Source organism: Puma concolor, chromosome B2, assembly GCF_028749965.1.
Source record: "Puma concolor isolate L17-30 chromosome B2, mPumCon1.1.hap2, whole genome shotgun sequence".
Lineage (NCBI taxonomy): Eukaryota > Metazoa > Chordata > Mammalia > Carnivora > Felidae > Puma > Puma concolor.
The window spans coordinates 82,598,751-82,626,407 of NC_141671.1; the positions used below are offsets into that span (position 1 = coordinate 82,598,751).

General features: G+C 43.6%; 2 long non-coding RNA genes across 6 annotated transcripts in view; both read left to right on the forward strand.

The window, feature by feature from the left end:
- Nucleotides 1-27,657, forward strand: part of LOC147581083 (uncharacterized) — a 186,345-nt gene that overhangs the window by 124,749 nt on the left and 33,939 nt on the right. The window lies entirely within an intron of this gene.
- LOC147581084 (uncharacterized) lies at nucleotides 1,862-26,759 on the forward strand. The gene is made up of 3 exons (XR_015251394.1): nucleotides 1,862-2,009; nucleotides 2,455-4,203; nucleotides 20,824-26,759. It is a non-coding gene; the product is annotated as an uncharacterized LOC147581084 (long non-coding RNA).

Genomic DNA, 27,657 nt, shown 5'->3' on the forward strand with positions numbered 1-27,657 from the left:
ATTCAGCAGTGGGGGCACCTGGCTGGCTCAGTCGGTGGAGCATGGGACTCTTGATCTCAGGGTGGGGAGTTTGAGCCTCACGTTGGGCATAGAGATTATTTCTTTAAGCAAGATCAGTTCAACAGTAATGCTTCCAGGAAGCCTGTCTCAGACATGCCCCGCCAATTCTCCTTCCAGTCTGTGCGCCCCAGAGCACCCTGTGTTTGTCTCTGTCATCACATCATATCATAGTGGTCTCTGTAAGTTTGTCTCCCCGAGTGATTTAACCTCCTAAAGAATAGGGGTCATCTTTCCACTCTCAGTGCTTAAATATCTAGTAGGTGCTTAAGGAATATTTCTGGATTGAGCAAAATTACAGGTTCTTAAAAGGGCATACTAAGCTCTTCATAAGTGGCTCCAATGTATCTGGACCAGCTTCATTTCCTGCTATTCCAGTCTTTCTTTTGCCCACATGCCCCAACCACACCTAATTCCAATGCTTCCTCAAGTAAGCAATGAAACTCCATGCCTCTGGGCCAATGTTTATCAACAACTCCCTCTGGAATTCCTTACCCTTCCCTTCCTAATGTACTCCTATTCATCCTTCAACACCCAGCCTAAATATCCTCTACTTTGAGGAGCTGTGATTTCGCCAGACAGAAGGAATCTTCTGCTTTTCTGCTGTTCGTAGAATGGAATAGCCCTATTACATACAATACCACAACATTATATTGTCAGTAACTTATGTATCAGCCTTTTCCCATAGTCTGTACCTTGTTTTATTCATCTTTGTGTTTCTAAAGCCTAGTGCAGTGCCAGGCACATAGTAGGTGTTCCATAAATGTTGGATAAGTAAGTGGATAAATGAATGATGTAGACATTTGATAACCATAGTCTGAGTGGACACAAAGAGCATCTGATTCAGTCTGTTTTCATTCCAGGATAATATGGCCTAACTTAGTGTCTGGGGTTCAGATGCTAAAAGCATTATCTCTCCCTCTACATAGCTATTTGTATTTGAGGCTTTATGTAGCTCTGTCCTTCCGTAATTACATGGGGAGTAAGGAGCCTACTCGTTGGCTCCACAAAGGAGAAATGAAGACATAAAACCATGACTGGTAGTCTGAAGTGTCCCAGATCAAAGTTTGAGGAAGAAAACAATAAGGCCTTTGGTAAGAAGCTCACCATAGGGAAGAGGTGAGTGGGACTCAGGTTCAGGTTCTACATCTTCACTGGAAAGTGCTGACCTGGGGAAAGATTCTAGCAACTCTGCTGAGGGAGCCACCTGTCACCATGGGAGAGCTTTGAAGAAAATAGCTGCACACATGACAAATGAAAGAGCTGTGATATTAGTCAAAATGCTGTAATACCTGGGGCCCAGGCAACCTGCTGCGGGTCATCTTTGGAGAGAATAACAGGAAGGAGCATCTAACCTCTTGCCACCAAGAACCACACTGGGCTATTTGTCAAAGGGTCCACCCCGGGGTAGGTGAAGTTGGATGGTTCTGTGTTTGTGTTGGTGGTGACATCCAGGCATGAGGGTCAACAGACCGGTGGCTTGGTCAAGCCTTATAATTGGGCTGCTAGGATTTTCAGCCTGGAGCTCAGCAAGGGTGGGCTTCTGGCTTTATGTCCACGGAATGCTGGCAGGCTGCCAGAGTGGGCCAATGATTGTGGCAGCAGGCATGGAGGCTTTGTCTGCATTACTATGGCTACAAGGGGGTGATAATGAAGACTAGTTCATAGATACACGTAAGGAGCTCTGGAGAAGTTCTGAAATAGAGACAGCTACTCTGGAAAAGACTGGAAACAATGGGAGATTGAAGCCCTTGTTATTTAGGTCTAATTGTAAATATGACCTCTTTTGTTTTTGTAGATTGGTGGAACCAGGGGCACAGTGATTACATTGATAAGTATAAGCCTTTTACTGTTTAAGTGAAAAGGTGCAACTACAAGAGGAAATTATTGCCCATGATGGACAGGACCAGGGTATCCTCATCGACTTGGACCTTTTCTCATGGTGCACAGTAGTAGATTATCCTGTTTTCTTATGGTTGATTGGCTATGCTGTTTGGTCCTGCCAATGCAATTTTTTAAAAAGTAATCTCTATGCCTGATGAGCACTTGAACTCACAATGCCAAATCAAGAGTTGCATGCTCGGGTGCCTGGGTGACTCAGTTGGTTAAGCATCTGACTTCAGCTCAGGTCATGATCTTGCGGTTCATGAGTTCGAGCCCCACATCCGGCTCTCTGCTGTCAGGACAGAGCCTGCTTCAGATCCTCTGTCTCTCTCTGTCTCTCTGCCTGCTTGCTCTCTGTCTCTCTCAAAATAAATACATAAACTTTAAAAAAAAAAAAAAGAAGAAGAAGAGTTGTGTGCTCTACCAAGTGAGCCAGCCAGGTGCTCCTGCCAATGCAGTTTGAAAGGGCCTTCCATGCAGAGCTCCTCAGTCTGGTGGGATCTTTACTTGTAGGTGCATCCCAAAGGTTGCCCCCTGACCCAGGAAGCCTTGGAACATGATTCTCCTCTCCCCAGCCCAGGACCCCTACTCAGAGATTGGCCAGTTCCTCCATCATTCTCTCCTCTTGTGTCAGCTTTGCCCTGAGATCACCTTCTTGCCATCCATTTCCCTCACACCCTGAGCCCTGTGAACTTGAACTGCAATAAGCTTGAGCCACAGATGAAGAGTCTAAATGTCCTGACCAACAAAATCTCATAAATTGTGGGCTCAGCTCCTTGGGAAGTGGTATGCATGACTTCCTTCACCATATTTAAGATCTGATGGAATTAATCGCTGAGGAACATATTGAAGGAGACAGAAACAGAGTGGAACAGAGACCCAAGGAGCTGTTTTCCTCCCCAGGTTCCAGGATTTTTGCAACAAATCATGTAACCTTGTGCAACAAGTACAAAAAAGGAAAAGAAAAGACGGAGAACATTTCCCTTTGTGTCCTATTGTGGGGCTACTTCATTTGTAGAGATGTAATTGTAGCCTGAAGCGTGCACTTGGGAATCTGTGTTTCTGGGAAGATTGGAGCTCCTCCCATAAAGAGCTGGAGGAGACTGTGACGAGAAACAATCTTTCCAACTAGCGACTGCGACTGAATGAATTGAAGGAGATGCCTTTTTGCTTTAATTTTTCGCCACCCCCAACTCTGCATTTAAGAAAAAAAAAAAACGCTTTTTTTTCTTTGAGACTATACCAGACTAGTTAATAGAACAGGATAATTCTGGATACAAGGCTCTGCAAAATAGGAGAGTATAATGAGAGGCATTTGAATGGATGTCATTGTCTTTCACAAAGCATGCTTTTGTCTCATTGTTTTCACCTAAGACTTCTTGCAAAACAACGGGCTTTGAAAGTGCAAGATAGGCTGCTTCACTCTTGAAGAGCTGACAGACATCCCACCTTTTCCAGGAGGATTGTGACTGGAGCTTCAATCATTTTTCTCCCCCGTTTCTGTGCAGTAGGTGCGACAATTAGAGAGAACTGTGAGCTGACTATCCTATACCCAGTTCCAATCCTGTCAGAAGGAACTAAAAATACCCTGTGGTCAAACTATAGTGAGTCCTGCTTCTAACGAGCTTGGGCTGAGGGTAGCCAGGGGGCGGTCATGTCACCCACAGAAACAACTGCCAGATGACACAAAACCATCGCATGAAATTTCCTTCATCTGAAAGCCTGCGACCTTTTTTATGATGCTGCACTTTGGTGAAACAAACAAACAAAAAAGTCCATTTCTAAATATAGCCAGCTTTTGTAGGCTGTAGTTAGTCACGTTCCCACTTTGTAAAAAATATCAGAACGCATTTTGGCAGAAATTTTCATCATGATACGTTTTTTTTTTCCTTTCAGTTCCCCATATTTAAAACTCTGGTGACACAAACATTAAGGTATATAACCAGAAAACCTCTTGTGTGTGGGGAATTCTTCTGGAGTCATGTGGTTCTTTACTTGACAAAAATTTATTGAGGACCTGAATCAGGGGTTGTTCCAAGCCTCTGCTTTGAATCATTTTTCACTATAGCCTTTTGTTCTTGGAGCTCTCTAGGAAATCCCCACATAGTTGGAAAAAAGGTGACTGCTCTCTCACCTGTATATGTGCCATAGCAGAGAGCATTGGAAACAAAACGGAGATCATCAAACACCTGCCTTGTGGGGCTCTGGTGGATTTCAAATGCATTAATACCCATACAACATCTAATCGGAGTCTGTCAAGAGGTGAGTGCTCACTAAATGCTAGCTGTTTTTATTAGTAGTAGTAGTATTTGCATATAATACGTGCAGATAGATTTATGTACACGTGTACGCTTTCCGTTGTAAAGGCACAGACTGGAAAAAATAGGCTTTGTCTTTCAGCATCCAAGTATCCAACGATGCTTATAATTGGGCAGGTCCAAACTGAAGCAAGAGTCTTTGCCTTCTCTTTCCCCCACTGTGGTGAAACACACACAACATAAAAAGTACATTTTAACTATTTTTTTAAGATTTTATTTTTAAGTAATTTTTACACCCAATGTGGGGCTCGAACCCACAACCCCAAGATCAAGAGTTGTAAGCTCCACCGACTGAGCCGGCCAGGTGCCCCCACTGGAGCCATTTTTAAGTGAACAATTCAGTGGCATTAACTACATTCACATTGTTGGGCAACCATCACCACCATCCATCTCCAGAACATTTTTATCTTCCCGAACTGAAACTCCGTCCCCATTAAACACTAACTCCCCGTCTTCCATTGTCTCCCCCCAGCCCCTGGCAACCACTGTTCTACTTTCTGTCTGTATGGAGTCGACTGCTCTGGGTACCTCATATAAGTGGAATCATACACTGTTTGTCCTTTTATGTCTAACTTGTTTTCCTTAGCATAATGTCTTCAAGGTTCATCCCTGTTGTAGCATGTGTCAGAATTTCATTTCTTTTTAAGGCTGAATAAGGAGCTTTCATTTTAAAATGGAGGTATTTTGGGAAGACCATATGGCTATAGCTCTCACAGGCGATTTCCAATCCTCTCCTCTCTCCTAGGCCTCATTGTATGAATATTCTAATGAGATCTAATGACACGGCTTCCCGGCTTCCCGGCTTCCCCCATGGTGTCCTTCTACCTGCAATGGCTTTGCCCTTGAACTTGGGCTCCAGAGTCAGACAGCACAGCCGTGCACTTGCAATCTGCATTTCTGCTGCTTAAGAAATTTATTATCTTGGGCACACAGTTAGGTTAAACCGTATGATAATGCTGATAATTGATAATTTTTATGTACTAAAATGACAATTTCATGTGGCTCAACCTAATTCTTTAGCTCTCTGTTCCTCAGTTATCTTACATAAAAGATAAAGTTGAAAATAGTGCTTGCCTCATAGGGTTGCTGTGAGAACTGAATGGCCGCATGTGGAGCAGTGTTTAGTCTGAGCTTGGCCGAGAGCCCAGAGGGCCAGGGCTGCTGTGGGAGCCAGGTGCCACGGCCTCCTTTGTGGGGGAGGAGCCTCCTCACAAGTCCAGGCTTCCAGAAGTCTCCTGTTCCCCTCTTTTGCCACCTCTCCTACACCTGACTTTACCTTCATCATCAGCTCAAGGCAGGAGAGTCAGCCTGGAATAAGAGCAATTTTTCTGACACTTTAGATGATATAGCACAGTGAACAAAATAAATACTATTCCCTACCTTCACGGAGTTAATGTTCCAGTCAAGGAGGAAGAAAACCAGGGAAGTAAGAGAAATATACGGCATTTTCAGAAAACTAAAGTAGAAGAGAGGGATCTGAAATGTCAGGTGGTACTTTAGGTGAGAGAGGACACAGTGCCCTTGCTCTGTACCTGAAGTTGGTTTGGCATTTGACCTTCCTTTTAGGCCTTCCCCGTATCTTCCCCCTCCCTCTCTTTCTCCCTTCCTCCTTTCCTTCCATCTTCCTTTCTTCCCTTCCTCCTTTCCTTCATTCCCTCCTCCCTCCTCTCTCTCATTCTCTTTCTGTCTTCCAATTTGGATCCTGGGCAGCTCTCGTGGCTTACTTGAAACTGGCTTTCAAGGGTGGCTGTGTGCTGACTCTGCAGAGCTCCCTAGATTGGGAATTCCGAGAGAATTCACCCCAGGCCTGTTACAGGTTGCTTTATGCCGCTGCCGGCTCAGCGTCCATTATTAATTGGGCAATCTTGGGATTTAGCAGTGTTCTCTCTGCATTTTACCCCTTCATAACCCCACGTCTTCAAATGTCTCCCACCTGAGGCCTTCGGTCTCCTTGCCAACCAACTCCACGTCCCGAATCGCAAGGAATTACACAACCACATCATCACAAAACCATAATGCCTTCTCATCTGAGCTGTTTCCCCTGGCTGCAGCCAGGCCTGGGGCAGCCTGTTAAAAGATAAACTGAGGGGGCACCTGGGTGGCTCAGTCGGTTAAGCGACAGACTTCAGCTCAGGTCATGATTTCGAGGTCCATGAGTTCGAGCCCCGCATCAGGCTCTGTGCTGACAGCTCAGAGCCTGGAGCTTGTTTTGGATTCTGTGTCTCCCTCTCTCTGACCCTCCCCCGTTCATGCTCTGTCTCTCTCTCTGTCTCAAAAATAAATAAACGTTAAAAAAAATTTAAAATAAAAGATAAACTGAGGCATATTAAAAAATTTTAAGAGTTTATTTGAACAAAAACCAATTTGAACAGGGCAATATCCAACCTAGTGGAGAGAAAGGAACTCTGAGGAGCTGCACACAATGAAAGACTTTTATAGGCAGAAGGGGACAGAAATAAGGAGGTTATACTGGCAAAAAGGCAGACCGGTTATTGCAAGGTTACTTTCTTTGAGGGGATGGCAGGGATGTATCACACAGATTACCTAACTGGTGCTGATGGGGCAATTCCTGATTGACTGGTTAAGATTACGGTTCTGGCAGAGATGAGACTGTAATTGAGTTAAATCTCAGTTTGGTGACATGGAGCTGAGCATAAGCAACTCCATTTTGGGCCTGTTGTCTGGTTTTTAAAAGCCCAATCCAGGGTAGTTTATAGGAAGGGTATTCTGTCTTTTCCTCTAGAATGTACATGAGACTCTCCGGGGCCAAAAAAATCCTTTATGAAATACAAAGATAAGATCATAAAGATTAGTCTAGTAAAATACATATATAGCAATATTGGTGGGTGTTTTTTTTAATTTTATTTTTATTTTTTATAATATGTGTGGTTTGCTCTCTTTTGTTTTGAAGCTCATAGTTAGGGCAGAAAATGTGTCCGTGGGCCTGTGGGGAGGACTGGGAATGGTGGCTGACCATGCTCCCCTACCCTTCCCATCCCGTGGACTTGTATGTTGTTCTTGGATTTGAGGAAAGCCACGCTGAGTGCTGGCCACTGTCCTTTTGATGCCGCCTCTTAGGTTCACCACTGACTCGAGCTTTTGCTCAGAAAATGCTACCTCATCCCTAATGGCTGCACAACCGGGAAAATATTATTTTCAGATGTTTTAAATTTGTGCGGTGAGAAACATATGTCCTGCCATATGGAGCACAATAGGAGCTAGTTAAGGCCAAAGTGGAAACCAGAATTGGGAGGTCTCTTTTTTCTGTTTTTGAAGTCAGACCTGCGGGCCAGATTTCCCCAACCAGCAGCCGAAGCCGTGCTCTGAATTGGAGTACGTGTGCATCAGAGAGAAACCGTGTACACAAAAAGGCAAGCCCCTCTCTCTCTCCAGCAGTGCATCCAATTAGGGGAGCTGTATGGTGCTGCTGTAGCCCCATCCGGAAATCAAGTCGCAGACAACTTGGCAAAGACTCCAAATTCACATGCACCATGATATAAGATGTTAAAATATGTTTGCACAATAAGATAGTTGCACTAAGGCTGCACATGTGAAAATTTGCAACAATTAATTTTGAAAATAAAGCTCTTAGAGTTCTAGTAGTAACAGGGTTGGACTTTCACATGAAATGTGAGAAAGAAATGAAAAGAACACTAGAATATGAAAAACAGCATTAGCCTATCAGTCACTGACTCACTCAGCAAGTGCCGCTTTTGTGTGCCATCCAGAGCTGGGCTCTGCAGAAGGAAGATACGTAAGAAAAGCTTCCAATCCACCCACTCCTCCCCTGGCTTCTGCTTTCAGAACTGCTTGGTTTCATTCACTGAACTGCTCCACGTACCAGGCATTGTGTGATGAGCTCTCACAGAGCTCTCTGATGGAGGAAACAGGCAGGGAATCAGATAACTGTCTTATGTGAGCGAAGATTTAGATAATGGGGGATGCTAAGGAAGCTCGGTGGAGGTCATTTGGACGGGTCGTAAGGTCAGAGAATGCTTCCCAGAGGTCATGGCACCTGAGGTGCGACTGAAGTTTACCTGATGTATATTCAGTTATGGCCTAAGGTGACGCTTAGCTTCCGACCCCATGATTCTGGTTTGGCAGCTGAGCTGACATCATACTTGACTTTCCTGGAGCCTATGGGTAGTGGAGGATGTGCCCTAACTCTACTCCGTGCCCTGGCCAACAGAAGGCTCAGCTTTCAATCTCCGCCCAAACAGAACACCCTGCTGAATTACTGTTTCCAGTCTGGGAGGTAGGGATCTCCTACTCTCAGTCCTTGCAAAGCAAGGAGAGAGTGAGAGAGAGAGAGAGAGAGAGAGAGAGAGAGAGAATGTAAGTGAGTGGGTGAGGGGCAGAGAGAGAGAGAGAGAGAGAGAGAGAGAATCCCAAGCAGGCTCCACACTTAGTGTGGGGCATGACTTGGGGCTTGAACTCACCACCATGAGATCACGACCTGAGCCAAAATCAAGAGTTAGATGCTTAACTGACTGAGCCACCCAGGCCCCCTGAGGTCTGATGATCTTAAGTTCAATGAGTGGCTGCTTTTTCCTAGCTCTAGGTACCAGTTTGACACCTCTGTGGGGACTTGTTGTCTTTTTCCCCTCTCACCTATCAGAGGTGATCACTCAGAACCTTAACCTGATAGGCTTACAAGAGAAAGATGTCTTTATGGAAAACCGGGGGGGGGGGGGGGGGGCGGGGGGAGAGACTGTTCCCTCAGAGGGAGTGGTGGGGAATTCTGTTGTAGGAATGAAGGCAGAGCCAGATGGAGGGGAGTTAGCTCCCCTATGGAAAATAGGAAGCCAAAGCTGTTGTTATCCATGGAACTAACATGATAAAAAAATGGAGTTTTAGGAAAATAGCTCAATGATGGGGTGTAGGATTCATTGGCTAAGAAAAAAGTGTAGAGGCAGGCAGACAAACTAGGGCAATAGAACAATGGTACAGGGTTAGTGTGGTTTTAAGTATTGGCCTTAGAATAGGAAAAAAAAGATGAAGCAAAGGAAGAAGTGGGAAGACTTGGAGGGAGATGGGGGAGCATGTAATAGAGAAAACCAACAATCAATGGTGATGAGTTCATGAAGATAATTGATCTGATTTAGTATGGATAAAGGGATTGTGGCTATTGACTTGCAGTGATACTGGTTTCATTATTCTTTCAAAGCCCTATCCTAAAAATAAGTTCTGTACACGGAGTATGGCCATATGCTTTAAGATTGGGCATCTGTCTTCCCCAGTTTCCCTTTTCTTCCTGTCTTATGTTTCACTGGTCTTGATCCCCCCACCCTTAAGTCCAAGGACCCTACCGTCACAGCACAAAGGAGAGCATACCTATTCTCCACCTCTGCTTGGTAACAGGCAGTAAGGCTTGGATCAGAAACAAAAGCAGATAATAACCTGGATACAACACTTCAGCTTTTATATAATCTTGATTACATGTAGTTTAGTAAAATATATGACTTTGTTTTAATGCAGAGCTTGAAGAGAAAATTTTTAAAGTCCCCTACTCTTCTTTGAAAATCGGAATCAAATGAAAAAATAATTTTGAGTTGAATTATGGAAAAAACAGTGATTAAGTCTGAATTCATGAAAACCTTGTTTTGAATGGCCAGATTATTTTGTAAATGTGTTGGTTTCTATGGTCAGGATTTTTCTAGTCTCCAAATTGTGTGACATTGAGGTTTTTAACATTTTTCATTGTGAAACAACAAGAGTGAATCTTTTCAAAAAAAATGTTTAATGTTTATTTTGGGGAGAGAGAGAGAGAGATTGAGTGCAAGTGGGGCAGGGGCAGAAAGAGAGGGAGATAAAGAATCAGAAGCAGGCTCCAGGATCTGAGCTGTCAGCTGTTGAACCCAGAAACCGCGAGGTCCTGACCTGGGCTAAAGTCGGACGTTTGACTGAGCCACCCAGGAGCCCCCAGCAAGAGTGACTCTTGATGTTTGCTGGCCATTTCAAGTTTGTCTCTTGACATACCTTGGACAAGGTTCTTTCAGAGCACAGAGATGGACCCTCACAGAACTCCAACTCCAGCTTTAATTTCAAAGGAAAGTCTTCCAGGCCAGTCTTCTTTAAGAGCACAGTCCATTGCCTGGAATGCTTTGAGATATTGCATTCCATTCTGAGTGCTTAAAAGCCCTCAAGTGGAAAACTCAGATCAGTCTCAAAGAACTAGCCATGTGTTGATAGGCAACTTCTCTGTGCAATTTCTTTCTGTTCCTTACTGCTAGACCAGCATGATGTCAGTGCTGGAAAAAGTAAGCTTTATGTCTTTGCTGCTTTTTCAGTTTCTGTTTGGAGCATTGGTGTTGTGTTAATCAAAGGCTCATGGGAAATATAATGTCTGGTGTTGGTACTCAGAGCAGAAGAGCTACAATTGATTAGAACATGGAAGGCTCCTTGTAAATGCTATAAATTGCATTGTTGGGTTAGTGTAAAGCTACAAAATAAAATACCTAAGTCTGTTTCCTCAAACAGTTAATATCCATCTTGTGTAGAGGAAAAATTGAGGGGGAAGAGAGGGGAAGGCAATGAATGTTCAGCTGGAATAAAAAATACAATAGACTCCTCTGAGTAAGCTGATGCTTTTCTCCCCATAGAACTCATTTAGGTTAATCTTATATTTAAAGCTTTTAATATTAAATTATAGATAAATGGTCACTTGGAAACATTCAAGATGGCAGAATGAAACAATTTGAACACATATTTTTATTACTCTACATTAGCATAACGAATTTGAGATGTTCAGTCAACTCCTTTAAAAGAGAGAATAGAAAAAGGGAAAAAGACAAAAGCAACGTTTTCAAGAAGCAGAATTAAAACAGAGAACACCTTTCACCTGGTCAATTATTTCAGAGCAAGAGATAAGGCTCCTCATTAAGAACTGGCATCAGAAAAAGTACTTTGTATGAGGAAATTAAACAAGAAAGAAAAAAAGGTACAGCAGGAAGCAAGGACTGTGGAAAATGTTTCTACATTTTTCTAATTACTCATTTCATTTCCTGGAAAGAAATGGCTGCCCACCGGTGGGTTGATCTAGTTTAATATTTACCTCAAAGTACAATTTTATGGTCTAACCTTTATTAACAAAGTCAAAGTTACTGAAGAAAAGTGAATGAACTTCAGAAAAATGCAGACTTTCTGATAATTAGTGGCTGTGTTAGAAATGTTGTCTAATTTTTCTCATCCCTTGTGCTGGGTGATGAGAGGTTAACTTGGACAGATAATGCAAACAAAGAGAACAGAAAAATCCAGCAAGCCTGGACATTTCAAGCAACCCCTCTCCCCACCTTTTTTTTTTTTTTTCTATTTTAGAAAATTGACTTGAGATTTATATAGAAAATAAATGAGGTCCTCTGCACTTGACCTCAGCTGGTGGAAAATCACCTAACTCCCACCTCCCCAAATCCTTGCACTTACTTTCACGTTTCTTCTTAACACAGTTTCTGTAGATCAGAGGAGTGATCACTCCTGCCCACAGCCACCTTCGTGAAGTGCCTAGCCCCCATAGCAGAGGGACATATTTATTCACTCTTTGAGCTCTTGGGTGTGGGAAAGAGGAAACTTCCATCTGACCTTTCAGCACATTCCTTTTCTAAAAGTGACTTTTTCAGTGTGAAATCTCTGATGTGGTTGCATTTGACCGAAGTTATTTTATTTTTAACCCATCTAGCAGTGAACCCACATTTACTATTACTGCCTATGTATGTAATAGGGGGTAGGCAGAGAGTGGTTTGACTGGTCGAACTATTATTGAGGTTCAATCATGACTGTCATCTCGTTGCAGGTGTTGGTTTTCTGGAAGGTAAACATACAAATAATACCTGACTCTTAATATCTGGCATAGTATTTGTGAATAAATGGTTACCTTGATCAATGTAATTGCTATTGTTATTATAAACTACTAATATTACTTCTAGACCATGTACATGTCTAGGATTAAGAAACTTATGAACTCTGGGGTGCCTGGGTAACTCAGTCAGTTAAGCATCTGACTCTTGATCTCAGCTCAGGTCTTGATATGGTCATGAGTTCAAGGCCTGTGTTAGGCTCCACAGTGGGTGTAAAGCCTACTTAAGAAAAAAAACAAACTTATGACCTCTAATTGCAGTCTGGAATAATAGATTTAACCTTCCTGGAAATATCTTTATACAAAAAATACAGCAAATACAAATACTTTTAACTTAATTTTAAAATAGATTATTTTGGAGTGCCTGGGTGGCTCTGTCGGTTAAGTGTTTGACCCTGGATCTCAGCTCAGGTCATGATCTCACAGTTCATGAGATGGAGCCCTGCATTGGGTGCTGCAGTGACTGCACAGAGCATGCTTGGGATTCTCTCTCTCTCTCTCTCTCTCTGCCCCTCCCCCACTTGTGCTTGCTCTTGCACTCTCTCTCAAAATAAATACACATTAAAAAAATACTAATTAAATAAACATTTAAAAAATAATAAAATACAATGGATTATTGTACCAGCCATTGAACTTAAGGGCTGGACAAAATTAGGCATCAGAACTTAGGCAAGAGGACATCAGAACTAGGCAGGATAAGCTTATGACCCAACTCCCTGCTTGTTGTGTCTATTTCCTAAATGGAAATCACTATACTTCCCTAGCACAGGACGGTGTACTGAATTCATATCTATCTATGCCATATTACTCAATAATAATGACTGAGGCTCATATCAATTGACATGTGAGTAACACCCCTAAGTACTATTAGGGATGGTCTGTCATCACTCTTTTGCTCTCATTCAGAAAATCCAATTAATTGCCTCTGGGTTGAAACATTGGGCTTATGGAAGAAGCAGCAGAGAAGCCAGGTGAAACTGTAAAATGCTGATTTGGGCTTTTGGAGGCAGATGTTCAGATTGTACAGGGGCTGGGAGGTCAGAGTGACAGACCCAATGGGGTTAATTTATTACCTTTGGAATTGGTGGAGGCTTTGTCCAGAAATAGGCAAGATCAGTGTTTCTCAAACCTTAATGGACTATGGATCATCTGAAGATCTTTTTAAAATTCAGATTCAGATTCACAAGGCAGAGGACTTGAGATTCTGCATTTCTAACAAGCCTCTGGGGGATGCCACGAATTCTACTTTAAGTAGCAAGGGATATAATGGCTACTAGGAGATCTTTGGTAAAGGAAGAAAGAGTGTGTGCCAAGAGGTGAGGAGAGAAAAGAGAAGAAGGGACTCTGGATGGAAATTTGGATCACAGTGCCTGAGGCTGCTGAGGGTCAGGGGAACTGGGTTTTCAGGAAGCAGATCCAGTGCCAGGAGAGCCAAGGGACCTGTGGGGGCAGAGTCCAGATTGGTGTTCTAAGCCATTTTTCTGGGGAGGCAAGTTGTGTGAGACCAATGTTTCAGGATAAGTATAATGATTCAGTGTTAGTTTTCTGAATGGCCTCTCCTGGTTAGAAAGCTCTTTCCATAGGTGGAATAGGATCTGCTGTCCCTCCAAAATAATGAGAGAACCTATGTTGAAAATCTCTATGCCAGTAGAGGATTATAGTTAAAGAGAAGCACTCTTGAAGCCAGGCATGGGTTCCACACCCAGCTCCACTAGTTACAAGTTGTTTCTTGCAAGGTTATCCTCTCTAAAACTCAATTGTCTCATTGGCACAATAGGGCTAACCAACTGCTTATCTAGATACAGTTCTCTCTATGTCCAAGAGATCGTAAGCACCTTGCTTGGTCTGTCAACTTTATAAAACTGATTTCCTGCTTGCAGGCACTGAAATCCAAGATGTTCTATATTAGGAAAGTTTATTTCCTTCTATCAATATATTCTCTTGGACCCTGTACTTGGAATTCGGTCTTTGTTATATTGACTATTACACTCCTTACTGAGCAAATAAACATGGCATATAGGCCTATTTTTCTAATCTATAGAAAGACGTTAAGATGAGAGTGAATTTGGTATGTTTCAGGGACAAAAAGACTTCTGCTGTGGTTCAAACAGGGTGGTCAAGAAAGAGTGATATGGGGCGAGATCTGAGAGACACAGGGCCAATTCACAGAAGGCTATGTAAGCTTCAGAAAGGATTTCAATTTAATTAAATCAGCAGTGATGCAATGGAGGTTATTTAGGTGCCTAATGATTAAATAAAAATAGCAATGATACCTACCATTTATTGAAGGCTGACCCTGTACCTTGGTGGTGTTAAGGATTTTTGTATATGTTAACATTTAACTCTCACGTTAACCATATGAGATCCTATTATTGCCTACATTTTATAGATGGGTAAGTTGAGGCTCAAGAGGTTAATTAAAATGCCCAAGGTCACCAGCTGGTAATTAATAGGAAACAAGATACCACCACACTGTACCCTTCTAAGTCCACTGTTTATTTCCATCCATTGTTTCCATTTGGGTTTGTTTAATTGCCAGTGATTGCCAATGGTCATGGCACCTCGAGGCTGCTAGTCACACTGGCTCCCATGCAGCAGCGTGTGTGGACGTGAACCTGATGCAGGTGGAGCTCTCTTGGCAGTTCTGAGAGAAGCACGAGCGTCTTGTCACCTGGACCATCCTGTCATTTTCCCATCTGCACATCTCTGCATTCACACACGTCCAAGCCCCTATATCATCTTTATGACTCTAACCTGCCTTCCCTCAGGCCACAGCGAATCACTGCTTTTCATTAGGTGGTGTAATGAATCCATCTGCCCAGTGGTACCTCCGAGCAGCAACCCTCACCACACACATCTGCTCCCACGAAGCTGCAGCAAGCGGCGCGACCTCTCGGGGATCGCAGACACTGGGAGAGACTTGGTTTTTATGCCAGCACACATCTCTCCCATCCTCCCTGGTGGAGCTAGCTCCCTTTATGTGGCTTAACAGGGAGATACGATATTCCTAAGCAATTGGGGACAATTCTGAAGGGCAGTCCTATTGACAGGCTTCCTGGAGTGGATGAGAGATGATGACAGGGATGAATTTTATGGATCAGATCATGTCTCTTTTGCAACACATTGTCCTTAGAGTTTCACCGCAGCTCGTGAATGTGACTAACACAGGAAATTGTGAAGACTGGTTACCAGCAGGACGGAGGCCCAGGTTTCTGATTCTGCAGGCCCCATGCTTCATTCACAAAGTTGAAAGAGTCACTCTAAATTCAAAGGGAAGCAGCTGCCACAGAGAACTCAAATGGCAAATCAGAGACCCCACTCGGAGTTGGCAGGAGACAGCAGGATCAGACTTCTCTTCTGGTCCCTAACTTATGACAACTATTGCTATTGCCTGGCTTTTAGCAATTGGCATAGGAAGATATTTCATCAGTGGTGTCAAAACAATGAGGATAAAAATAATCACCGCATACTGAGGCCCTGCCATTTATGAGATGCAGGCATCGTTTCTGGGAAGTGTAGGAGCACATAATGCCCATTGTCCTCTTAGTAATTGCCTTGGTCCCCAAGGGTCCTAATGGGGAAGGGGCTTAATGAGCTTTGGCTCCCTAGAAAAAAGGAACAGAAACAAAATATCTATTGCTCAGAATATAACCAGAATGATCCCCGGGACAGAAAACTCTGGAGTTATATAGGAAAGAGTACTCGCGACTGGTGAGAGGAAGAATCTCTCTATTGCTAGGAGACTTATTTTAATAAGGAAGGTAGTATACATAATTTTTGAAGTACATCACAAGCACTCTGCTTTGTTCAGCAACTATTTATTGAGCCAGTACTTCCTAAGCATAAAGGATACAGATACGAATGTGGCAAAATATCTGCTCTTGGGCTAACAGCTCAGTGGAGGCATAAGATAAATGAGAAAAGCATGGAGAGGCAAGTGGGTCTGCGTAGAATTACTACTGGGCGAGGGGCACCTGGGTGGCTCAGTTGGTTAAGCATCTGACTCTTGATTTCAGCTCTAGTCTTTATCTCATGGTTCCTGGATTTGAGCCCCACATTGGGCTCTGTGCTGACAGTGTGAAGCCTGCTTGGGATTTGCTCTCACCCTCTCTCTCTCTCTGCCCCTGCCCTGCTTGTGCGCTCTCTCTCTCAAAGTAAATAAATAAACTTAAGAAGAAGAAAAAAAAGAATTACTACTGGGTGGGATTAGAGAGGAAGAGAATGGGGTGGTGAGGAAAAGCTTCCTTGAGGGGGTGACCTTGAAGCCAGTGACTGAATGTTAAGGAAGAGCCAAGTATGCAAAGTAGAAGGGAAGAGCATTCCAGGTAGAGAACCAGCTTCCAGGCTGTAAGTTGACCATGAGGTTGGTACGTTTTAGGGACAGAAAGACCCCCCGGCCTGGGTTTGAGCAGGGTAAGTGAGAAAAAATGATAGGATGTGAGATCTGAGAGGCAGGCAAGAGGCCAGATCATATAGGGATCTCCAAACCACGAGAAGGATTTGAACAAAGCAAGGAGAACAGTTAGGAAGCTGTTGAAGTATTCCACAAGAGAGGTGAGGACAGCTTGATTCCAAAGTGTGTCAGTAGAGGGATTGGGAGAAATGGATAGATTCAGGCTATCTTTTACAGGTGGACTTAAGAAGCTATGCTGATAGGGGCGCCTGGGTGGCTCAGTGTCTGACTTCGGCTCAGGTCATGATCTCACGGTCCATGAGTTTGAGCCCCGCGTCGGGCTCTGTGTTGACAGCTCAGAGCCTGGAGCCTGCTTCAGATTCTGTATCTCCCTCTCTCTCTGACCCTCCCCCGTTCATGCTCCGTCTCTCTCTGTCTCAAAAATAAATAAACATTAAAAAAAATTAAAAAAAAAAGTTCTGCTGATAGGTTGGATGTGGGGATGATGCAAAAAAAAGTTATCAAGGGTAATTTCCAGATTTTTTTCATGAGCAAGTGTTACCTTTTAATGACACCAATTGGTGATACCATTATGGTACCATTTACTAAAAGAAGACTGGTGGAGAATTGGAAGGGAAATTCAAGAACTGTGATGGGCCATAAGTTTGAGAGGCCTGCTTTGACATCTGTGTGGCAGTGCTTAATAGTCCAAATAGTTGGTGCAGGCAGTGGCAGGTGCATGGATGATATTTAAAGCCCTAATACTGGATGAGACCATTTAGAGAGTGCGTGCAGACCTGGAAGAGAAGGGATCATTGCACAAACCCTAGGCCACTCTGACACTCGTAGGTCAGAAAAATGAAGTAAATTTAGTGAAAGAGCTGAACAAAAGGCAACTGGCAAGTGGGAAGCAGAACCTGGAGAGTGTGTTGAGAGTCAGAAGAAGGTGTTCTAAAAAGAGGGAGTGATGGACCCTGTTGACGTCTGCTGAGAGGCTGAGTATAATGAGGGCAGGGATGCTCATTGGCTTCTACAACATGAAGCACAGTAGAACAGGAAGCCAGCAGAAGTGGGCTGAGGAGGGAGTATGGGAGGAGGGAATGGAGGCAGTGACCATAAGAAACTACTTCAGGAAGTATTGCTGTTAAGGAGAGCAGAGAAATGGGGTTGTGGCTGTGTGGGGATATGGGGCCAAGAGAGGACTGCTTTTCTATCTATATTTTTAATATGGGAATTACAAGATCATGCTTTGGTAGAGGGAGTGAAATGGATGATGCTGAAGAGAAGGAAAAATTGGAGGAACAAAGTCCCTGACACGGGTGAGGGAGGATGGGAGCCAGGGCGGGTGGGGGTGGGGACAGTTGGTTTGAAGAGAGTGGGACACCCGATCCTTGGTGATCTGAAGGAAGCCATTGAAGGCTTAGGGCAGTAGTTTGGGTGCTCACATGACAAGGGAGGCCCTTCTGGTCACTTCAGTTTTCTTGAGGAAAAGTGAGGCAAGGTCACCGGTTAACACTGGGGTGGGGACAGTGTGAAAAGAGATGTACAACAGTCACTTAGAAGAGCGGGAGAGCAAACACTTGGAGAGTGTGACAGAGCTCCCAGGTGGTGCTAAAGGGCACTGGAGACTTGTGACCATGAATTAGAGTGAAACTAGTCAGGAGAGTTGTGTTGAAAGAAAGCTGCAAAATATGGAAGTGTCCCTATAGTTCTCACAGCGCTTCCTACCTGCACTGACTTGAATAGCCATCAGCATAACCCTGGGGGGCAAGAAGGCAGTGTGAATACCTCCCATTTAGAGATGTTCATGGTGTAGCTTAAAGAGATTAAATGTCCAGCCTGGGTCACAGAAGCAAAGCATCTGACTCTAAAACTTATGTTCATTCCATCACACCAGCATCTGTGGAACTGACTTCACAGCTAGCGTGATCATAGAATGAAGTATGACAACAGACCCATGGCCTTATCTGTTTGGAAAAGATTTTTAAAGTTGATGCTGGAGCAAAATATGGCTAAAAGATTTGTTGAAGGTGATTTATAATAGAAGAATTGTTAAAAATTCTTACAATATGCCCAAAGAAAAATATGGTTGATAAGTGTGGATGAAAAATGATGCTAACACAGCATGATGGGTAAGAGGGTGGGCTTTGGTATAAAAAATTACCTAGGTTTATAACAAATTGTTTTGAAGAGAGAGAGAGAGGAGAGAGAGAGAGAGAGAGAGAGAGAGAGAGAGAGAGAGAGAGAAATTCCAAGCAGGCCCTATGTTCAGCACAGAGCCTAATGCAGGGCTTTATCTCACGACTACAAGATCATGACCTGAGCCAAAATCAAGAGTTGGACACTCAACTGACTGACTTATCCTGGTGCCCCATAACATTTTTTTTTTTAATTTAAAAATTACCAAGTTTCAAAGCCTGGCTCTACCAGCCTCGGGCTTTGTGACTTCAAAGTAGTTTAATTTCCTAAACTCAGTTTACTCATCTCTAAAATGATCATGATAATATTACTTTCCCTCACTGGGTTGCAGTGAGGATTAAATAAAATAATGCCCAGAAAGAATACAGTACATATACTGTTAGGGCTCATTAAAGTTTTACCATTATTATTACTAGTGAAAACTAAAGATGCAGTGTGAGGAAGGGCTGCTGTAAAATTGTGTCAACAGTTACATAATGTGGACTCCAGCCGTTATTTCTCAAAGGTGGTTGATTAAAGAATTAACACAGTACTACTCTAGATAGGAACCTAAGATTATTTATTTTATTTAATTAATTATTTTTTAATGTTTACCTATTTTTGAGAGAGACAAAGACAGAATGCGAGTGGGTTAGGGCCAGAGAGAGGGGGAGACACAGAATCCAAAGCAGGCTCCAGGCTCCGAGCTGTCAGCACAGAGCCCGACGTAGGGCTCGAACTCACGAGCTGTGAGATCATGACCTGAGCCAAAGTCTGACACTCAACCGACTGAGCCACCCAGGCACTCCAGGAACCTAAGATTATTTAGCAATAACTTGCCACCAAGTCCTAGAATAGAAGCCTAATTGAAAAGCTAACAGATTTGGCTGATAAAACACACATTTTGCTGTTGGCTAAAAACAAAAACAAAAACAAAAAACTCAAGACCTTATGCATATTTATTTATGCATATAAATATGTCATTTAAAATCTATACAGGAAATTCAAGCAAATATGTAATACTGGCCAAAAAACTACATATAATTTGAAAAATTACAAATTCAAAGAAGACATGTTGGGTCAGCAATGTGAGTGACTCTGATCATACCATGTAGGCACTTTCTATCACATTATAGCAACATTTCCAAAGATGAGGAGCTAGCTGACTGTCTTCTCATCAGAGGAGCTCTAGTCTGTCCATATGTGGGACTTCACTGATGAACCCCATCCTATTTTATCGAGTTTCTATCATGGTCATCCAAGTTATTTAAATAAGGTCATAATGTAGTAGTTCTGGTATTTCTGGTCCCTATGCTGGTTGAATGCTGGCAAATCCAGACAAAACTAAAGAGGAAGTCTGTGCAACTTACAGTAGGGGATCATACATAAATCCTGTGTTTTATGGAGTCTGACAACTTTTTAAAAATTTATGTGTAATAATTCTATTGAATTAAATAGTAGAGCTATGCCATGCTGCTCAAAAGGCTACTTTACCTTTCTGGTCTGACTCTTGGAGGTGTTAGTAACTAAGAGATTGGATTGCTAAGCTTAGGTCTCTGCTAAAGAAGGTTCTGGCATAGTTCTCACTTGGTCCTCTCCCTCACAGATATCTGTGTAGCTTTAAACCTTTGTGATGCTCTGACCTCATCTAAGGGGCTGTCTCCAGGCAAGGGCATGTTTAAAGAGATCCACCATGATTGTGATGTACATGTGTACTCTCAAAGTCAAGAATTGCATCTAAAGCAAACCTCTCAGGTTTTATAAGCTACTATATAAATGTGTGTGTGTGTGTGTGTGTGTGTGTATGTGTGATACATTCATAGATATATGTCCATTTTGTTAAAATATTTAGGATTTTTTAATGCCTACAAAGCTTATGCTTCTGAGAAGTTGATTAGGAAGTCAAAGTGATTGTGAATCTTTCTGCTACATCAGCAAGGTATTTCAGAAGCTTATCACAAAACTCTTTATCAGATAAGAATGTTTTCAGCAGTAAACAACAGAAAACCCATCTGAGTCACTTAAACAAATAGAAGGGTATTTTTCTTATAAAAGATGTCTATAAGAAGGTAACCCAGGACTGGTACAGCAGCTAAATAATGTCAGTGAGAACCAAAAATGTTTTTTTTAATTCTCTCCAGACATCATTACCACGTGGCATGTTGCTTCATGGCTGCAGTATGGCTGCCTCTGCTCCAAGCATCACGTTCACATTCAAGGCAAAAGAAAGGAAAGGAAGAGTGGCACTAGCGATGTCTTTATCAGGGAAAAAAACAAACAAACAAACATCATTGCTTACATCTCATTGGCCAGGACTGTGCCTTATGGAAATCTTTTGTTGCCAGGAGGTTTCCTGGCCTCCACAGTAAAGGAACAAGGAGGAAAGAGGAATAGGAATGGCCAGCCAATGCCAGCTGCCATATTTTGTATATCCATATGGCTATTCCATTAACTTCCCTGGCATTAGGGAAGGAGCGGTTTTTTATTGTTGTTGTTTGTAATTTAAGTAAGCTCAATACTCAGCATGAGGCTTGAACTCACAACCTGAGATCAAGATTCACATGCTCTACCTATTGAGTCAGTCGGTCCCCCAGGGAAGGAGTCTTCTGATACACCTCCCCAAATCATTCAGCTTTTAAAATTACCTTTACTGTCACTGCTTGTATTAAAAATGGCAATAGCAGCTGTAACTATCATTTACTGACTTACTGTGTGCCAGGCATTGTGCTAGCTGAGTTTTCTACCTTTCCTTCAGTCTGGTTACAGTAATCTTCCCTACAAGAGGATATTCGCCCTGTCCCTATTTCACAGATAAGAAAGCAAGCTCTCTGAGGCTGGAGAGGATAAATGGTTTGCCCAAGGCTACATACTAAGAAGTGATGGAGTTCGTGAACTTAAGTCCATATGGCTCTACAGCTTATGCTCTTCCCAATGCAGGTACTGTGCCTTCATACCTGGATCAAAACTGGCCTTGAGTGATCCACACACATGAAGGAATATGGATTTTTTCATAATCACCAAACATTCTTTTTATAGCAGGCTGCATCTAGTCCCTACTTGCTGTCCCCTTACAACTCTTTGAAGTCACTCAAGTGAAAAAAAAAAAAAAAAGTCATCCTCATGTTGACCGGGTCTCCTGAGTGGTGTTGGTAATTGGGCCGGGGCAGCCAACTGGCCCTGGGACTCTGCCGGCCTCGCATGAGCACCTTCTCCCTATGCTGTCTGGCTCAGCTTGGCAGCTTCCTGTTGCCATCTTTCCAGGAATTCAGCAAGGGCTCTGGGAAACCCAGGGGCCATGCAATTTGAAAAGAGGAAGTGCTATGGTCTTGTTACTTCTCAACGAGAAATGGACTTTTCAGTGGCAGGGCCAAGCCTCGATTCCCCGGGGGAGACCACGACTGAGCAATGGTGCTCTGGGAAAATGATCAGGGAGCTCCACAAGGCCATTTGGCAGCCCTTGGATCCAAGTCTGCGAGACACTGGCACCGGGAACGGACCCATTTCAGGCAGAGCGGGCCGTCCTTGTTCAAGTCTGATTTACAGGAGATGTGTCAACATGTAGTAGAAAAACTAACCTCTGGCGCTCCTTAGATGGAACTTTCTGTAAAAAGAACGGCCTGCTGTAATTGTGAGGCTTTCCTTCTGCTCTAGAAAACCCCTGGGGACATTTCTGTACTGGATTTATAAGGCCAAAATTCTCAAGCTTTATAGACCAGCCTCTAATGGCCTTAGGGTTCTCTCAGACACTTTTGAGGTCCTTGCTGTGTTATCCCTTGAATAATCAGGGGGCTGGTGGGGGTGAGGAGGTCTCTGGGGGATCTATTTCAAGCCATGGAAGCCCAGGTAACTATAATAATAGCCTGTAGATACAGGCTAGTCAGTGCTTAGAATTCCCTCGAGACTCAAAGGTAAATCAGAAAAATTTTTTTTTGATTTTGAGTCTTGCAAATACTCAGTTTTGCTTGTAAGAATGCATTGGTTGCTTACTCTGAGGAGGCAGATGATCAAAGGTAACCCAGGGACAATACCAAGGGCTCCAAATAGCCTCTGGCTTCTTTGGTTGGGTGCAAGGCAGAATCAGGACTTTCAGTCAGGTAACCCACTTTCTTGTCAGGCTTGTCTTAGGCAGTCAGCCCCCATAAAAGGCCCCCAGGGACCAAAAGCCACAAATGCACACTTATTCTTCTTTTGGCTATGGCAAACAAAGAAAACTCTGGTTCAGCCATCTCTCTACCTTACCTATGGCATCTTCATCCATCGGCAAGAAGTCTCACATATTGGGGACTCAGTCTCCACCATGTACAAATGCTGGTGGATTAGGGTGCATGGTGTGGAATCTCTGTACTCAAAGTCAGCCTAGAGCTCTGCTGTGATTTCACAGCCACAGATGAACTACATTCTGCTTTTAGACTCCAGAAGATTCCTATGTTACTTGGTTCTAATAATGGGACCCTGAGGTTTCTAAATTCATAATTTTATAAATATTCCTTGTCTCCTTTTCCAAAGCTAACAATTCAGATAAGGCTGTAAACATCTGAGGAGGGTCCTCTGAGGCAGCCCTCCAGGCTTAAAATTCTCTTAGACTTTTCTTGCAAAGCAGCAGATGACTTGGGGTTTATCAAATTTTCCATGTCTATTTTTGTCTCCCTCAGAAGGAAATAACCTGAATCTCATGGCTTCTACCATTATATCATCTAGTGTGTCTCTTGTCTTATTCCCCTTCACTCCCTTAATTCTTTGTGACTTTTTGCTCTTTCAAGGGGAAAATCCTTAGGGTAGAGAAGGGAAACGGGTCTGCTTGTCCTAAAAATGGGCAGCCCTTCCCCAGGAGGCAGAAACAAGTCTGACAGTTGGGCATGAGGTACATTATTTTCTCAGTCAGTTCGCATTCAGCAAGTTTCTTTGTGATATCACCATCTCTGTCTTCTTGTTTTTGGGCAATTCAGCAGGAAATGAGCAGCACAATGCCTTCCCACAAATGTGCCAGAATGGAGGGACTGGTTTACCACAGACCTCCAACAGGTGAAGTTGCCTGAACAACTCAATTAGATCGGGATTGTTGTTTTAACTGTAAAGTCTACACGGGCTCTCCAGTGGCGTGAACAGAGGGCCCCTCAATCCCTTCAGTGGAAGATGCATTTGGAGATGTCTTTCCAGCTCAAGGTAGTTTCCCCTTCTCTGGGGATGACCTTTACTTCACCATTTCATCCTGAGGAGTTGGCCTCCAGAAACCATGCTCTTTTTTTTGGCCTTGCCTTTTGATGTCTCCTTTGTGGATTTAAAAGTGGGTTTCTGACTAACTCTGTGGTGATTGGAGGCCTTTTCTCATATTTTATCCCCTCACCGGAGTCTACTGTGATGAAAATTCAAAATTGCATCCTGCCTTCCTCCCACATGTCCCAGGTCCCCCGATCCCCTTACTCGGTTTTCCTTTTCTTTCCCCATGTTCTTCATATCTAACATGCTTTGTCCTTTGTCTTTCCTGCTAGAATGTAAACTCCACGAGAGCAAGGCCCTACTTTGTTTACTGATGCAGCCTGAGCACCTAGATCAGTGCCTGACATGTACTGTACCCAACAAATAGTAGTTGGCTAATGAATGGTAGCTGGGGAGTGATCATGGTCTGTTACGTGGTCTAGAGAAGCAGGAAAAGCCAGCAGAGAGAAGAAAGAAGCAGACTTACAGGGAGAGGTAAACAGGAGAACAAGAGCGTTCTCACTGAGTTCCAACCCCTTATTTTAAAAAAAATTTTTTTAACGTTTATTTACTTTTGAGAGAGAGAGAGAGAGAGTGCGTGTATGAGTGAGGGAGGGGCAAAGAGAGAGAGGGAGACACAGAATCTGAAGCTGGCTCCAGTCTCCGAGCTGTCAGCACAGAGCCTAATACAGGCTCGAATATCCATGAACCAAGAGATCATGACCTGAGCCGAAGGTGGACACTTAACCAACTAAGACACCCAGGGTTCCCAGCTCCAACCCTTCTTGAGGCCAGGCTTCCCTCCTATCCTCGGGTTTCATGAGTCTTTGTAGTAAATTGCCACCCTTTCCTTCAAGTTAGCTGCAGTTGGTTTCTAGGACTTGTAACAAAAGGACCTTGACAACTTACACAGACAAAAACCCCAGCCTTCCTAGCGCTTGCTCTCTAGTGGAAGGAAACAGACAATGAAAAAGAAGTAGAATATATGGTCAGTCACATAGTGAAAAGAACTAGGGAAAATTAAATCAGGATAAGGGGAGCAGGGATTTCTAGAAGGAAAGCATTTAAAATTCTTAGAGCTCCCTGGGTGCCTGGGTGGCTCAGTCGGTTAAGCGTCCGACTTCAGCTCAGGTCATGATCTCACAGCTCATGAGTTCAAGCCCTGCCTTGGACTCTGTGCTGACAGCTCAGAGCCTGAAGCCTGCTTTAGATTCTGTGTCTCCCTCTCTCTCTGTCCCTCCCTTGCTCATACTCTCTCTCTCTCAAAAATAAATAAAACATAGAAAGAATTTTTTTTTTTTTTAATTCTTAGAGCTCCCACTTAAAATTCTCAGGGAAACCACCTCTCCCCACATACCCCGGGAATGTGATGTTTGAGCCAAAACCCAAAGCAGATGAGAATGTAAACGAGGACTGTGTGTGGGGAAGAGCTTTCCAGGCAGAAGGAACAGCAAGTACAATGGCTTTAAGACAAGTTTCAGAAAGATCAAGGAGGCCGGAATGGCAGAAACCCAGTGAGCCAAGAGGGAAGTAGGAACAGAGAGAGGCAAATAGGTGGTGAGGGGCCCTGTGGGCATTGCAGGAACTTTGGCTTTTACTCAAAATAAGATAGAAAGCCACTGCAGGTTTTGAGCATTATGTTTTAAAAGGATCTCACTGACTGTTGTAGATCAGTGTGGGGGGTGTGGTGATCAGGGTGGGGGTAGCACCCCTATAAGGAACTACTGCAGTAATCCAGGAGAGAAGGTGGCTCTGAACAGGACGGTGGTGGAGGAGGTGGTGAGAACTGGTCTGATTCTGCAGATCGACGGCAGAGCTGTGCCTCCAACATTTGAGGCCCCTTTCCCTGCAACAGTAGGGGGTCTTCTCTGGGTTGTACGAGACAGCCGGGCTGTGTATCCACTGTATATCCTCCCAGTCCCCAGGCCACCCTCATGGAGCACCAGCATGGCCTCTCCTGCTGGGGGAGGCTGTGACCACCACTAAATGAATTCCTGGAGAGGCTCCACACCCTTCCCACCTTGAATCCTCTGCTGGGCTGTTTGCTGAGAGGGAAGCATTTTCATGCTAGTGGTCACGGCCTTAGGGAAATAGACCAGGAGGGGGAAATGCAGATCCAGTCCTGTGTTTGGCTCTGATTCAGACCTCAGTTTTTTCATCTGTGAAATGAGGGGGTTGACTCCCAAGATCACTCATGGTCCCTTCTAGTTCTAATGGGCTATAATTCTGTGGATCTGAAGACTGAGTGAGTCCATCACTGAAGCCAGATCCAGACCAGATACTGCATCATAGGTCATAAAATAAGTGACAAATCACTCCAGCAGTTACTGGAAGGATGTAAGGAGCTCAGCCCTGCCTAAGTCTCTTAGCTACTACATGAAAATGGTTTGCGATAAATACTACTAACTGGAAAGAGAACAGGATACAAAACTGAAGCTTAGATTACATTAATGTAAGAAACAGAAGAGAGAAATATACTGTAATGTGAGTAAGTTCTCTCTGGGAAGTAAAGTTATAGGTTTTATTTTTTTCCTAGAACTATTCTGCATTTTCCAAATCTCTTACAATATTTTAATATAATTTAATGTATGCATGTATTCATAAATTTATATATATTCACAAATGTGGTCTTTATATTCCTTTTCCTGTTTTGATTGCCTCCATTTCTATTCTCCCCCCACACACACACATCTGGGCGCACCACCCCATAGCCCAGAAACCCATTTTCAACAATGAACGTCAGTATTACGTTGATCATCATCCATTCATTGCTTTAGAAAACAACTCCAAGGCACAGTCTGAACCCTCTACCTACCATGGGAACCATCTTGGCTCTGACCTGTTCTTGATGGGCCAGGGAAAGGAACATGTGACAAAACTAGACACAAGTGCATAGGGTGCAGTGGGGGGGGGGGTGGGTGGGGATTCCTGTTTCTGTTTCCTGAATGAGTGTCAGAAACCTTAGGACTAATAGGATCTTTTATAAAACAATGGGCCAGGTTTGATAGAAGAGTAGCTTTAGACTGTCCTGTAGACTTTAACTCAGGGCAGATTTTCGCTGGACATATGGGTTGTTTACATGTAGCTCTTGTTAAGGGACCAAGGATCCTGCATGTGTTTGTTTATCTGGTAACGCGCCCATTCTTGAGGTAAACTGCCCCATAACTTGACATAGAAATTGCAGTTAGGAGATCCCTCTTTGGTCATCCAGCCTAGAAAGCAAGTCTGTGGCAGGCAAGCCTCACCCACCGGGAACAGGATGTATGATGGGCCCCACGAGACAGAGCAGGAAGTTGACAGGGTCACTTCCTGCTGAGAATCACCTTAGAGACTCAGAACACTAAGCTCTGGGCTACCTCAGTCCTTTGACTCTTTTCTAAGAACACATATTTGTATATATGCGTATGTCAATACGCACGTGTCTGTGTATATATTTTTCTTCTTCCCTTTAACACCTGACTCGGACTTTGATGGGGCTGAGAAGAAAGGCTCGTGAGAACCGCCATGTGTGGACAGTGAATGCGAAGCTGCTCGGTTCCCAGAGGAAAAACGGGCCCCAGAGAAGGTCTGGGCAGCTGGGGTAGACACGCTGAAAATCACGGAATTACACAGTTCGCTACCAGAAGAAAGTAGCTATAAACAGATATAGTAGCCATGGAGGGACCTTGGAGGATGTTCATCGTGACCCCGCTCTCTTGGCAGGAGAGGAAGCTGCCCACAGACATTAAAGAGAAAAACCGGGTTCTTCGGCAGCTCAGTGACAACTGGTTTAGGCACAT